Source organism: Oncorhynchus masou, chromosome 6 (assembly GCF_036934945.1).
Source record: "Oncorhynchus masou masou isolate Uvic2021 chromosome 6, UVic_Omas_1.1, whole genome shotgun sequence".
NCBI lineage: Eukaryota > Metazoa > Chordata > Actinopteri > Salmoniformes > Salmonidae > Oncorhynchus > Oncorhynchus masou.
This window is the reverse complement of record NC_088217.1, coordinates 83,444,173-83,460,552: the sequence shown is the minus strand read 5'-3', so window position 1 is coordinate 83,460,552 and position 16,380 is coordinate 83,444,173. Positions and strand designations below refer to the sequence as shown.

The 16,380-nt window shown below is 44.0% G+C and overlaps 1 pseudogene; it reads right to left on the bottom strand.

Moving 5' to 3' along the window:
* Nucleotides 1-575: 575 nt before the first annotated feature.
* On the bottom strand, nucleotides 576-12,574 carry LOC135542813 (serine/threonine/tyrosine-interacting-like protein 2; annotated as a pseudogene).
* Nucleotides 12,575-16,380: the final 3,806 nt, after the last annotated feature.

Genomic DNA, 16,380 nt, shown 5'->3' with positions numbered 1-16,380 from the left:
CTAGCTCAGTTCTGCATATACTTAAAAACCTTTTGCCCGTCTAGCATGTTCATCTAGTCACTAGCCTAACACTCACTTGGCATGAGAGACAATAACACAACTACAAATAAACCATGGCAGAGAGTAGTAATGACGTTTTTCTTTCGCAAAGTGGAATAGTAGCATTGACTATGTTATTTGCGCGCGTGTATGTCTTCTGGCTTGAACTCTTCGAGTGCATACAGTACATGCCCATACTTGTAGGGCTAGACAGACGCTCAATAGGATATTGACTGCCTTGTCAAAGTGTGTCTTGCTGTAGTCTTCTATCCATAATATAACAAGTAGATAGTATGTATGGGGTAAAATATTGTGATAAAAAGCACCCAGTTCAGTAGAGATGAATATGTTGAGTTCCCCTTACAATGTTAAGTGCTATGCGATTTGATTATCATAATTCCTTTTATTCTGTCTTCTATTCTTCTACTCTGTCTCATGTTTTCGTTAAAGATGTGATCAACTAGAATCCAGGTCAGTGTCCTTAGGCATGAGGAATGAGATAAAAATAAAATAAAACAACCAGATAATTGCTTTAACATTTATTGCAATTATAAATGCTTTGAAATGGATTGTGTTTGTGCTCCAAAAATTGTACAGCATAAATATTTTTTGTCTTGAACAGTAATCTAGTTTAGATTGTTTTGTAGGTTAGTTGTTGCATTTTACAATCAATGCAACAAACAGCAGACGTGTGTTACTCTACTTGTACTGCACAAACAATGCAGTTAGGCTGAGGCAATATTTAAATATTCATATTTTGCGTCCATTTGATTATAAAATAGACTATGAGAAATACACTCGTTTGAGTTTAGAAAGCAAAGTGCACATTTTCCCTTTTCCATTATAATAAAGCTTAGATATTTGATTTAGATGAGTATTTACATGTCAGAATGATCTATAACAACTACCTATAGAATTATAAAGGTCACCCCACTTCTGAAAATAAAAAGACCACAAGCGATGTTCTAAGAAAGGTGGCTTGTGTAGCAAGTGTGCAATTTTAATTTATTAGCTGAAGAAACATATTAACATTGGATTGAGTTTCTTTCATACTATAAGTGTGACACTGTCTTTGATTGGTTAAGAGTCATTGCTTCTGTAACCATTTGACTTTGATTCTTGTTGTGCCCTCCAAGCTGCAACGATGTCATCGTCCTGCATTTCTGCCTCAGCCCGAGCCCGAGACCTCTGCCTAAGCTCGCTGAGGAATCTGTCGACATCTTCTTCCTCTTCCTTTTCTTCCTTCCTTTCTATCCTCCCCTCCGTCTCCCCTCCACTCTCATTTTGTGAGTGATGAGTAAACTTCCTCTTCGATGTATAACTCTCCTCTTCTTCCTCCTCTTCCTCAGTGGCTGTGTAGGATCTTCTAGTCCTGTAGCTGCTGGAATCCACGCTGTTGGAAGAGAATTTGCCAAGTACACGTGAGTCTGTGTCTGCCTGGAATCTGGAGCGATATCTGGATGCGACTTCATACTCCTCCTCTTCTTCTTCCTGCTCAGACGAGTCCCTCCGACCTCCGAAGTTATACACGGAGGCAGATGGCCCTGGATCAGTCTCGTCTTCTGCACTATAGGACGCTGGATTAATTGAAGGAGGCATGACGTTGGTTAGCCAATCATCAACACTGGTGTTCTTTTCTTTCTCCAGAGCGGTGGAGAGATTTAGGCAGCCCGAAAGGCCATAGCTTCGCGTAGGTGCTTTCTTTTTCTCTGGTGCAGGTGGGAGAGACGTCTTTATCTTTCCCGTTAAATAGTCATCCTCCTTCTCTTCCTCCTCTTCGCCCTCGTCCTTGGGCTTCTTCTTCTTGTAGAGTGTGCTGCGCTTGTTATCTTCGACGATCTTCTTCATCCCGTAGCAGGCCATCTTGTTCCTCATCTCCGACTGCATCTGCTTGTCCATGGAGTCCAGCTTCTGTAGGTTGACCTGGTCGGCAAAAAGGCTGTAGAGGGGCACGCTGGTGGTGGTGATCTTGCTCTTACGGGAGCCCAGACCGGAGATGCTGGAGAGATTACTGGTAGAAGAAGCAGCACTTCTACCAGAGAGCACAGACTCGGCCCTGCCAGCACTGACACCGTGATGAGCCAGCGAGCTTGAATAGGACGCTCCACTCAGCATAGAAGCCTTGTCATCGTCCAAGCCACGTCTTGCTGGCCCTACCACACTAGATGTCCCACCGAAACTTAGCACCGATCCAGCCTGGGACGGGGAGGCTCATCTCACGCTCCTTCTGGATGAGGGTCTCGGACACCACATTGGCGATCCAGTTCTGAATGCTGGACAGGTCGACCATGGGCTCCCCACCAGGTCCCTGCATTGTGGGCACAGGGATCATGGGGACTTGGGGAATGCCCTGCGGAATTCCTGAGCCCATAGAGGCCTGAGATCTGGTGCTGCGGGCTTGGGATACAGAAGACCTGCCACTCAGCATGGACATGTTGTCATCATTGGCAACACGTCCAGTTTGTGAGCCGTCAGGCTGGGCGAAGAAGGCAGAGAGTGGCAGGTTGCTTCCGCTCATGGAGCTCTCCGTCTCCCAGCCACACATGGACTGACTCTCCTCCAGCGTCTTCCGCGAGCGCTCCAGGAGCTCCTCCCGCCTCTGTCTCCTCTTGGCTGTGGCCGAGTCCTCGCCACGGCTCATCTCCACAATGTCATCTTTTGTTGCCTTGTTGTCCTCTCCAAGCCGCTTCGCCTGTTTCATCTTCCAGGTCTGGTAGGCTGTCAGGTTGACGTCCTCCAGTGCCGGAGTGCGGGCCTCAGCATCGCCATCTCCCTGCTCCCCACTGCCCCATACACCCCCGGCTCTTTTCTCCCCATCCCTCCCTTCGTCATTCTTATTCCAGCCAAACTGGATCCTCTTCACCCTCCAGCGCTCCAGGGGAGTTAGGTTCTCCTTGTTCCTCTTGCAGAAGTTATACATGGAGCTGGTGTCTGAGAGCACGCTCTCCACGTCGTCCTTGATTGTCTGCTTCTTATTTTGTATCCCCTCCATCGCCGTGCTCTCACTGTTGTTGTCGTCGTCCTTCTTGCAGTAGCGCGCTGCCGCCTGCTCCTCGATCTCCTTCAGACGCTGCTTCCACAGGTCAGAGTAGCTGCTGCAACTGGCCGTGGACACTGACTCTGAGGGGGAGTGCCGCGGGTGCCGCTTCAGGCGCTCTTTCATGGCCTGGACGTCCTCACTGGTCACGCTCTCCAGGTCTTCTGTTGCCCCAGGACCCCGCATGCCCCCCAGGAGAGACTCCTCGTCCCCAGCCTCGCTCATCAGCTGTCGCTCCCACCACTCCTCGCTCTGGTACTTCTCGTTCCTCCTCTGCCACTCGCGGATCATGCTCATGCCATCTTCATCCCCATCCTCTGTATCCTCCCCACCGTCGCCAGCGTCTTTTCCTGGCAGGGCCAGGCCCTCTGTCGTCTCTGCCCGATCCAGGCCCATCCGCAGCCCTCCAAAAACACCGTCCCTGAGGGCGGCGGCTGCGGCAGACGAGGCCACGCTACTCATCACACTTTGGCTGTCCTCCTCCTCCTCCATCATAATGGAGTGGGCCTTCACGCCCATCATGCTCTCTTCGTCGTCAAACAGGTGGGCGCGAGTGTGGGCGTCGATGACGGAGCATTGGCTGAGGGTGTCGTCATCATCGTCATCACGCTCCTCTAGTAGCGTCTCGTTAAGCTGACGCAGCTGTTTTAGGAAGCCCTCGTTGGGGTTGATGGGCCGCTTCTTCCTCAGAGTGGTCAGTGCCTCCATGATGGTCATGTGTTGGAAAATCATGAGGTAGGCAGCCACCAGCACAGCGGAGCGGCTCTCGCCCATCATAGAGGACACCAGGACCTTACCTGCAGGAGAAGAAGACAAAAACACACTTCCCATTGGTTACACTTGCAATTTATATGTAGTTAATTAAAGATACATTTGCAACATAAGGGATAAGCAAATGACAATACTGATTTCATGAATCTGAAAGTATTAGGTACCAGTTTGATGATAACAGCTGTAGCTGTAGGAGGCTAATACATTTTATGTGCAGGTAGAGCCAGCATGACGTCTGCTCTGCAAGGACACTCTATAACCAGCAGAGGGCTGTATTCCCTTCCAGGTGTGACTGTATCACTCCTAAACACTGTACCCCCCCCCCAGTTATAAACTCTGACATCATAACCCATGATATGATAACCCCAAGGTGCCAGGTTTGTAATGTGATGCGTTGCATACTCCCTCCCTGTAGCGGAAAGGACTGCGAGGACCACAGACCCACACCTATGACATGAATACTAGTTACTACTGCCTGACATTTAACCTGATTCTTAACAAATATGTGTTTATTTAACTCAAGCGGTCAGTGGATCTAATCTATTTGGGGTTTAATTAGAGTTGGGGCGGGGAGGGGGGGGGGGTGAAAAGCTTTAGAAGATGATTCACCCGCCTAAACAGAGTCCAGATATAGCTAGGCTATCCCTGTCCATTGGCTCTGAGTGACCTCCCTAAAATAAGACTGACGGCCACCCCTGGTTATGATGAGTAATTAGGAGTAGTCTATAGATTAGTCTAGAATCTAGATGGAACTCCAAGTAGTCTCTGGATTGTTCTAGAGATGGAATTCCAAGCCTCATCATCACTGGGTCCAGTTAAGCCAAAGCAAACAATCCAGAGATTGGTTCTACTATGTCCAGGTCAGCCCAGACTCAAGGTCAATGGAAATGGGAGAAAAACATGAGATCACACAAGAAGACGTTCATATCGTATCCATTAAATATCCTGGTAATAGCTCTCCCTCGCTGTCTGGTAGGATAGGTGGAACTTTCACCATATTACTTTGATCAATCAAATCCAGGTAGATATACAAATGCATAGGGTGTAGGGTCTGAGGTGGGTCCATTGAGAATTGGGCCTTGATCCACCAATAAGAACACACAAAAGAACACTGACTCACCCTTGTGTGTCAACAGGGCCTCATCCAGGAACTCAGCGCAGGTTCTGAAGTGAGGGGAGATGTCAGACTCTGCAAAGTCATCTACCTCGATACCCATGTAGCCGATGTTCATGCCAGCGTAGAAGGCCTCCCTGTGTAGACCCCGGTACCGTGGGCAGCGTTCAGGATGTGGGTGATACCCATGCGCTTCAGACGAGCTTTATTGACAGCCACAGATCTGCAATACAGAGGAAGGAACAAGCAACACTGTTGTTGTTGTGGTCAGGCCACTTTTACAAAGTATTATAAACTGGGTGGTTCGAGGGATGAATGCTGACTGGCTGACAGCCGTGGTATATCAGACCGTATAACACGGGTATGACAAAACATGTCTTTTTACTGCTCTAATTACGTTGATAACCAGTTTATAATAGCAATAAGGCACCTCTGGGATTTGTGGTATATGGCCAATATACCACGGCTAAGGGCTGTATCCATGGTATATTGACCATATACCACACCCACTCGGGCCTTGTTGCTTAATTATACCATAGGAGGTGAACAGCTATCTATCTGTCATTCTATTGACACTCAGTGAAGTTGTCTATGGTGAAAGTGAGGTGGGGATAAATCTAGCTGGAATGATGTTCCATGAGCTATGCATATAACACTGTATTTTGAAGGGCGGAGCATGTGTGTGTGTGTGTGTGTGTGTGTGTGTGTGTGTGTGTGTGTGCTTGTGTGTGATGGGTGTATGGGGAGATGTAATGCATACAGTAACCTCCACGGCACAGTGAGTGACTCACTTCTCAGCGATGAATATGTTGTTCCACACCTCGTCCACAGGGTTGTTGGGGGCCTCCAGGCGGTCCTGTACCATGGCCCGCTGGATGTCCATCACACAGGGGGTGTTATAGGGGCTGCGGTCATCGATCATGTCCTTCACCCGGTTGTACAGGTCCTCCACCATCAGCTGTTCCGCTGTCTCCAACATGCTGTCTGGGGTATTCTCTGCCCTGATACCCCGTTGTGGGAGCTCTGAGGAAAGGAAAGAGCAGACTATTCAGATACACACACACACACACACACACACACACACACACACACACACACACACCCTACTGCCTAATCCACAATATTACATAATTCATTGCATCTAAACGTGTAAGTAGGCTACAGACAGTGGCTAGATTGAAGGAAATAACTTTGTGCTGCAAAACTCCCCACCCTCTGTGTCAGTCTTTACAAACCATACCAGGAGTATGTCACATTTGCAGACAGCATCCGTTAAGGATAGACAGCTGCTGCAGGGACACCCTGTTAGAAAGCAAAGTAACCTATTCAAAGTTAGTTAGGAGCATAATTGTGGTGTGTTGGCGAACGCATTATCCCAATCAGACAGTCTAGCTATGGATAATGGCTTGGACGTCTCTAGCTGGATATTGCCATAATGAACACATTGTATTCTCAGGTAAGAGATAGAGGTGATTACTCTAACGCTACAGTATAATCAAATCAAACTTTATTTGTCACATGCGCCAAATACAACAAGTGTAGACTTTACCATGAAATGCTTACTGACAAGCCCTTCAAACCTCATAAGGATCCGCCCCTTTAAAAAACAAAACACAAAACATTTTTGTCTAAAATGACATACCCAAATCTAAATGCCTGTAGCTGAGGCCCTGAAGCAAGGATAGGGCTATTCTTGATATCATTTGAAAGGAAACACTTTGAAGTTTGTGGAAATGTGAAAGGAATGTAGGAGAATATAACAAAAAATGCAAGAGTGTGCACAGGTTCCATTTAGATTTTGGCCACTCAAACAAAGTAGACTGATGAACCATTGAATTTCTGTTCAAAATGTATTTGTGCAATTTGTTCATTAATAACTTTTCAAGTTCAAAACTGTGCACTCTCCTCAAACAATAGCATGGTATTATTTCACTGTAATTTGTAAATTGACAGTGCAGTTAGATTAACAAGAATTTAAGCTTTCTGCCAATATCAGATATGTCTATGTCCTGAGAAACTTTCTCGTTACTTACAACCTCATGCTAATCGCATTAGCCTACGTTAGCTCAAACGTCCCATGTGGGACCCACTGATCCAACAGTGCAGTTCAAGAAGAGTTAAGAAAATATTTACCAAATAAACTAAAGTAAAAATGTTTTTTTTTTTAAAGTAAAACAATAAAATAACAATAACGAGGCTATATACAGGGGGTACCGAGTCAGTGTGCAGGGGTACAGGTTAGTTGCCGTAATTTGTACATGTAGGTAGGGGTGAAGTGACTATGCATAGATAATAAACAGCGAGTAGCAGCAGTGTAAAAAACAAATGGAGGGGGGGGGGGGGGGAGGGGGGTGTCAATGTAAATAGCCCGGTGGCCATTTGATTAATTGTTCAGCAGTCTTATGGCTTGGGGGTAGAAGCTGTTAAGACTTGGTGCTCCGGTACCGCTTGCCGTGCAGAAAGTCTGTGACTTGGGTGACTGGAGTCTCTGACAATTGAATTGGTTTTCCTCTGACACCGCCTATTATATAGGTCCTGGATAATAGAGCATTGCATTGCAGTGCATGCTGTATGTATACAATGTCTCTCTGGACTGTCTTGGATTGATTATTGAACTGCTTTTTAAGCTAAATACAATTTACCCTTGTATTAAATATCTCTGTCAGGCCGAAAAAGAAGTAGCTTTGTCCGAGACATTGTGTAACCAACCGAATGGCCATTCGGGGACAAACCACAGCTTTATCTCTATGGGACAAATACAATATGTATGTGGAGCCAGGCACACGCAATGTGCTTGGCACCAGTACAGTATTTTTTTAACTAGGCAAGTCAGTTAAGAGCAAATTTTTATTCACAATGACAGCCTACCAGGGAACAGTGGGTTATCTTGACCTTGTCAGCTCTGGGATTTGATCCAGCAACCTTTTGTTTACTGGCCCAACACTCTATCCACTCTATGGCCACTCTAACCACTAGGCTACCTGGCCCAACACTCTACCTAACCAACCAGTAGGCTACCTGGCCCAACACTCTAACCACCACTAGGCTACCTGGCCCAACACTCTAACCACTAACACTCTAACCACTAGCTACCTGGCCCAACCACTAGGCTACCTGGCCCAACTCTAACCACTAGGCTACCTGGCCCAACACTCTAACCACTAGGCCCAACACTCTAACCACTAGGCTACCTGGCCCAAACCACTAGGCTACCTGGCCCAACACTCTAACCACTAGGCTACCTGGCCCAACACTCTAACCACTAGGCTACCTGGCCCAACACTCTAACCACTAGGCTACCTGGCCCAACACTCTAACCACTAGGCTACCTGGTCCAACAAACCATTAGGCTACCTGGCCCAACACTCTAACCACTAGGCTACCCACTGGCTACCTGGCCCAACACTCTAACCACTAGGCTACCTGGCCCAACACTCTAACCACTAGGCTACCTGGCCCAACACTGGCCCTGGCCCAACAACCACTAGGCTACCTGGCCCAACACTCTAACCACTAGCTGCTCTGCTCTGTATAAGGTGAACCTGCAAACAGGACTAGTGATGGCTGTTTTTCCCCGGCTTTCTTTGTGGTTCCACCCTTCAACTTTCTTTAACCTTTCGAGAGCTTGGGATAAGGTTCTATCTGTATTTTAGTCAACATGTAGTTATTGACAGCCTTGTTCTGTTCAATGTTCTCTACCTATACAGTAGTCTAAATACCCCAGTTTATGTTAAGTTCAGAAGAATACAAGATAAAAGTAGTTCAAACTACTCATTCAAACCAATGAGGGTTCAGAACTTCAAAGCCAATTATCTCAGAATCATCTTTTTCTAGATAGAACCTTATAGTCCCAAGCGTTCACTTTGTCGACAGCCATGCTTCTCTAGGTGAACAGCATTTATAAAACTGTATTCTGCCAATATGAAAGCTTTCATTTAGATGTTTTAAATCATAATGTTCAGATCCACTCACCAAGACAAAAAAACAGCATGTGAGTTATGTGTGGTTGGTGGAATGAATCTGTGTCTCACCCTCGTTGATGATTTGTTTGGCAGCTATAGCTGAGGACAGGTGAATGGGCTCCATATAGATGCTCTCGGCATCCGACCCTGATATCATGGAGAATCTGGACTCAGAGATCACGGAGAAACTGCAAAAGTATAGAGACATAGTCATAACCATATAAATATAATTACTAAGCAAACCGGGGAAGGGGGGGGTGATTGATTTAGCCTGACATGCAGGATGAGCGGAGTTGGCACTTTTGGGACATTTAAACAGCTTTGAAAATTCCAGAAAATTATGTCATGGCTTTAGAAGCTTCTGATAGGCTAACTTACATCATTTGAGTCACCATTGGACCACACAGCCGCCATACTGCTCAGGAAGGAGACGCGTTCTGTCTCCTAGAGATGAACGTACTTTGGTGCGAAAAGTGCAAATCAATCCCAGAACAACAGCAAAGGACCTTGTGAAGATGCTGGAGGAAACAGGTACATAAATATCTATATCCACAGTAAAATGAGTCCTATATCGACATAACCTGAAAGGCCGCTCAGCAAGGAAGAAACTACCTGCCAAAACCATCATAAAAAAGCCAGACTACGGTTTGAAAATGCACAAAGATCGTACATTTTGGAGAAATGTCCTCTGGTCTGATGAAACAAAAATAGAACTGTTTGGCCATAATGACCATTGTTATGTTTGGAAGAAAAGGGGGGAGGCTTGCAAGCCGAAGAACACCATCCCAACCGTGAAGCATGGGGGTGGCATCATCATGTTCTGGAGGTGCTTTGCTGCAGGAGGGCCTGGCGCACTTCACAAAATAGATGGCATCATGAAGGAGGAAATTTCTGTGGATATATTGAAGCAACATCTCAAGACATCAGTCAGGAAGTTAAAGCTTGGTCGCAAATGGGTCTTCCTGTAAGGGGCGCGTGACTGGCTGCAGGGAAGTCAGGCGCAGGAGAGCAGAACTGTGTAATAACCGGAGCAGTTTAATAAGCAAAACCAACGGTACCCAGAACAACAAAATATTGGTACAAAATATCCCGTCGTGAACCAGTCAGAGTGCACAAGCACTATACATGAAACAATTTCACACACAGACATGGAGGAACCAGATGTGTGGGAAAACAAGACAAAACAAATGGAAAATGAAAGGTGGATTGGCGATGGCTAGAAGACCGGTGACGTCGACCGCTGAATGCCGCCCGAACAAGGAGAGGAACCGACTTTGGCGGAAGTCGTGACACTTCCAAATGGACAATGACCCTAAGCATACTTCCAAAATTGTGGCAAAATGGCTTAATGACAACAAAGTCAAGGTATTGGAGTAGCCATCACAAAGCCTTAACCTCAATCCTATAGAACATTTGTGGACAGAACTGAAAAGCGTGTGCGAGCAAGGAGGCCTACAAACCTGACTCCGTTACACCAGCTCTGTCAGGTGGAATGGGCCAAAATTCACCCAACTTATTGTGGGACGCTTGTGGAAGGCTACTCAAAATGTTTGACCCAAGTTAAACAATTTAAAGGCAATGCCTCCAAATACTATTTGAGTGTATGTAAACTTCTGACCCACTGGGAATGTGAGGAAAGAAATAAAAGCTGATATAAGTCAATCTCTCTACTATTTTTCTGACATTTCACATTCTTTAAATAAAGTGGTGATCCTAACTAACATAAATCAGGGAATTCTACTAGGATGAATGTCAGGAATTGTGGAAAACTGAGTTTAAATGTTTTTGGTTAAGGTGTATGTAAACTTCCGACTTCAACTGTATGTATTTGATCCAGGTCTAGTGTGCATCATAGTGTGTGACAGTAGTAATCAGTTCTTGTGAGCACTTCTGATGAAAGACATTCTATATGCTATAAAATTGACATGGCTATACTCTCTACAAATTGACGAAATTGTGCTTGGAAGCTGAATTGAAGTTGGACAATACATTTATTTAACACACTATTAGAGCCCTTGTCACGCCCTGACCTTAGAGATCCTTTTTATGTCTCTATTTTGGTTTGGTCAGAGTGTGAGTTGGAGTGGGCATTCTATGTTTTGTGTTTCTATGATTTTCTATTTCTATGTTTTGGCCGGGTATGGTTTTCAATCAGGGACAGTTGTCTATCGTTGTCTCTGATTGGGAACCATACTTAGGTCCCCTTTTTCCCACCTGTGTTTGTGGGAAGTTAACTTTGTTTGATGGCACATAGCCTGAAGCGTCACGGTTTGTTTTGTATTGTTTATGGTTTTTTCGGCGTCATTTCGAATAAAAGAGAAAATGTACGCTCATCACGCTGCACCTTGGTCCAGTTCCTTCAACAGCCGTGACAGCCCTGGGTGGGTCATTTCCCATTACAGAACTACAAGAACAGTGGGTCTCCACGTATGCTTACCTGCTTGGGGAGGGACAGCGGAGATAGTGGGACTGAATAGATTTGACCTTAGTCGCCTCCTTTTCTCTCTCTCCATCAGGCACCGTCTGATCGCCCTCGCTTGGTGACGCCATGGCAACGCAATCCTTCCTTTCTTCTCTTCAAGGATGTGGGAAACAGAAATTCCTCTGATTCACAGAGGAAATTCATTGGTGAAACAAGCTCAGATTAGAATTCAAGGAATGTACTAATGGACAAAACACAAACTATTTCAGACACATACACACAGAATATGGTTGATAGTTACTGTGTTTTCACTGGATTCCCAAACACAATTATGTGTGTTATGAAAGCAGACATGCCTCTTTCAAAGAAAATCTAGTTCTTGATCCTGGAAAGATGTTCCAGGAAATCTGAATGTCTCTGTCATTACCATAACATTAAAACCTGAATGTCTTTGTCATTACCATAACATTAAGGAAACCTGAATGTCTCTGACATTACCATAACATTAAAGCCTGAATGTCTCTATCATTACCATAACATTAAGGAAACCTGAATGTCTCTGTCATTACCATAACATTAAGGAAACCTGAATGTCTCTGTCATTACCATAACATTAAGTGTTAACCTTGCCTCATAAGAAGTGCATCATTCTAACATATTGCTATTTCTTCACAGCCACATAAACATCTAAGACACACAGCCTCCATTTGTGGATCATGACAGACTAGAGAGATGAAAAGGGCTGTATCAACTGTTCATCACATAAACCCAATAAATATGATGAGGTACGTATGCTTCATCACTCTTAACCCTACTGATAGTCAACAGGCAGTCACTTACTGTCACATCTGAAAAACTGCAATCATCTGAGATTATACTGAAAGCATGAATGTGCGTATGTGTTTTGTGTGTGTGTGTGTGTATGTCAGCCTGAGTATTTATTTTTAGCAACAAGGACAGCTGCACAGAGCCTTCAGGCCCAGTGGTGTGACAGAGCAGTGACAAGAGGGTGAAGATATCACAGTTCTGTCCCGTAATCTCCCCTCCCCCCACAAAGGTGAACCTAACCTCGACCCTTAACCTCAGACGTTGTCTCTTACCTGAGCTGGTTTTAGCTGTGGTCCGCCTTTCACTGTCAGGACGTTGGGACTGTGGGATTGTAGGGGGCCGAGAGAGAGACCTAAACCAAACTTATAAGAGAGTCCCCAACCCTATCTGCCGCCCCCTCCCCCACCCTTACCCCTTTGTGGACACTCCCCCTGACACCTTACACCCCTGTGACATCACCACAGCTTCTCTCAGAGGAACATTATTAACCCTGTGAGCCTGGGGTCCAGCCAAGTCCACATACAAAGGTGCAGCAATTGGTTAAACACACACAAATATCTGTTTATTTAGATGGACAATGGATGCACGTCTGATTCGTCTTATAAATCTGTTATTATTTGTGTGTGTGTGTGTGTGTGTGTGTTTTGATTGTCATTCTATTTAGGGGGTCTGCAGTCTAGTTATCTCCAGCTGACAATGTGTCTGGCTCTAAATATATATATAGAGAGAGAGAATGTAGGCGAGAAGAGAAGTCACTGGGTCGGGCTCTTACACCTACCTAAGGACACACAGAGACACACGCTGAGACACACACATAGACACACACACACATACACACACACACACACACACACACACACACACACACACGCACACACACACACACACACACACACACACACACACACACACACACACACACACACACACACACACACACACACACACACACACACACACACACACACACACACACACACACACACACACACACACACACACACACAGAGACACTAACACACACCAAGACACACACATATACAATACCAGTCAAAAGTTTGGACGCACCTACTCATTCAAGGGTTTTTCTTTATTTTTCCTAATTTCTACATTGTAGAATGATAGTGAAGACATCAAAACTATGAAATAACACATATGGAATCATGTCGTGTCCAAAAAAAGTGTTAAATGAATCAAAATATATTTTATATTTGAGATTCTTCAAAGTAGCCACCCTTTGCCCTGATGACAGCTTTGCACATTCTTGGCATTCTCTCAACCAGCTTCACCTGGAATGATTTTCCAACAGTCTTAAAAAAAAGTTATATACTTTGTTTTTATTGTAGGAACACAACGAAAGTACAAATAAAGTAAAATAAAAGAACAACAAAAAAGATCTGTCAGTTACAGTGCACGTCATACCTTCATCATATTAGTTAAATTGACATCTTTGAATTAGACCTTTTTCAAGTACGAAATGCATTTTCCCAGTATTCCTGACCTCTCTCCTCTTGTGTTCAAAGGTCATATGCTCCATGCGGTGTCTTTCTTTTACAATGTCTATCCATTGTGTCACTGTGGGAGGGTTTTTTTGTAGCCATTTCCTAGTGATAGTCTTTTTACTGGCTGCCAGTAAGACCTTCAAGAGGTACTTTTCTCTATTGTGTAAGTTATCAGGTATTTCAACCAAGTACAAAGAAATTAATTAGAGAGAAATGCATCCACTGATTTTGTCTACTGTATATTTTTATTACCATGTCCTTATTTCCCTAAACTGACTGTATGAGTATCTCTGTCAGCGTAGTCTCCATGTCTTTCCATTTGGATTCGTATTCTGAATTGCACCAACACACCAGAGGTCTCAATGGGCTGACACATAATCATCTTTTAGGTTTGGTAAGGCCATACCCCCACAGTTGTTTGGTAATTGTAAGGTTGTATATCTAGTTCTTGGTCTCTTCCTGTTCCAGATAAACCTTGATATCCATTTATACCTAAACTGTTTAGGCAGGATTTCTATGGGCAGTGATTGGAACAAATACAGTAACCTCGGCAGGATGTTCATTTTGATTGTTTCAATTCTACCACTAAGATCTAAGAGAAGTGAATCCATCTGTCTAGGTCATCATATATTTTCTTGTTGATGTGATCGTAATTCATGTCAAAGTTTGGGTGTATCTTTTGGTAGATATACTCCAAGATATTTAATGGATGAAAAGGTCCAGTGGAAGTTATACCTGCTCTTGCTGTGGGGTATAATTATATACTAGGGCTTGGGTCTTGTGTACGTTAAGCACATACTCTGAATATGTTCCACATGTATATAAAACATCCATCAATCCAGGTACACTTGAGCCTGGGTCTTTAAGGAATAACAGAACGTCATCAGCATACATGCATATTTTATGTTCACTGCCTCTTATTGTTACTCCCTCTAAAGTTGGGTCCTGTCTTAATGCCTGTGCCAATGGTTCGAGGTACAAGGAGAAGGGTGTGGGTGAAAGATTACAGCCTTGTCTTGCCCCGTAGTCACAAACAAGACCTGGTGGAACCGAAAATAATAAGGGCGCCTATTTCGTAGCTTATACACATTGGTTAATTACAAGTGAAAACTATATCGGTCATGCTTGCATGTCATGAATCCTCCCCTTGATATGCCCTTCTGTCACCCGTTGTCAATGTGTCATTAATCCTTAGTTCAAATATATGTTATTAACGTGACGCAGGCCTAACATTCTTCTTTCGCTACTGATCTGCTTCATACTGAATCCATTCTAACCATAGGTTAGAATCCCGATAACCAGTTTCCATCTCAATTACTTCCTTAAGATCTTTCATCTGAACTATCCACACCGGCTCTTGGCTCTGGACAACTCCACGGTCAGTATCTGCTTTGTCAGGGACCCTGCTTGTATTCTGGCTGACTATAGAGCTATCATCTGCTCTATCCCTGGAATGCACTAGGTTATCAACTGAAACCCTTACTTTCACTACACTCCATCTTCTTCCATACTGGGTATGTAGATTTATGTAGCCCTCTCACATGATGTGAGCTATAACCTGTTTTCATGAACTACACAGGGACTTGCATAGATGTCTTCCATAATGGCTGCTCTTAGTCCTAAACTGCCAAGGAGTCAGAGGCCCCATTTGGTCTGCATAGAACTCCACTGAGACATCCTTCCCAATCCCACTCTCACTTCCTGTTTTTCCAGATCAAGTGATCTCTTATGCTTGGTTAATACTAAATCCTCATTGTCTAACTATGTGTCAATATTAACCTCTGGCCTTCTCGGGGTTCATGGTGTATCAGGAATATAATTTATAATTACTTTACCTTAAAACTAGTATTCCAAATGACCACAAATTCATTATCCAAATGGCCCTCCCCTGAGGCTGATCAGACCCCAAGAGATAGCCATGATAAGGTCAAAGGTCATACCACCCTTTTATAGTCATGTTCCATACCACATTAGACATATTAAAGAACCCTTTATCCTTAAAATAAAAAAAAATCACTTGTGTAATTAAAACGCATAAAACTCCATATGTGAGCGTGCCCCTCTAAAATACCTTTGCACTAAAACAAATAGTCCTAACAAATGTTTTATGTGTGTATATTTGCAAACCTTAATGAAAAAAAAAAAAACTTCCAGGCCCTTTTCAATTTGGTCGTTAATGGCCTCAATCTCACCAACTCTCCCCAAGATTATAGTCCCAGGAAACATCCAAAAGAGAGTCAATAAAACTCCCATTCTCCCAGAAAAAAACACAAAACGCACTAGCATTCACTATGCTACATCGATTCAGAAACTCTAAAGTGAACTATAAACCAAACCTAATGATAATTCCTCTTTACCTCATATCATTAATCATAAGTTTTAATTAACGTCAATGTATATGTATACTTAAGTGAACATGCTACCCTTAGATACAATTAACCTGATAACATTATTATCTAAATGTAATACTTTTTCCCTCTGTCGCAAATATGGTACATTTCTCAGTGTAAGAAATCAGTCATTTAATCCCAGGTATTTAATAAAAATGTAAACGTGTTCTCCCATGGCTCCTTCAATTTACATATTTAAGATAACTTCCATCCGTCCCGGAAGAAGGAATCCTACTCATACATCAGATAATACAATGTTTAATTAAGTAAAATCAACACCTAAAATCTACCATAACCAGTAACCAAATAAACAAA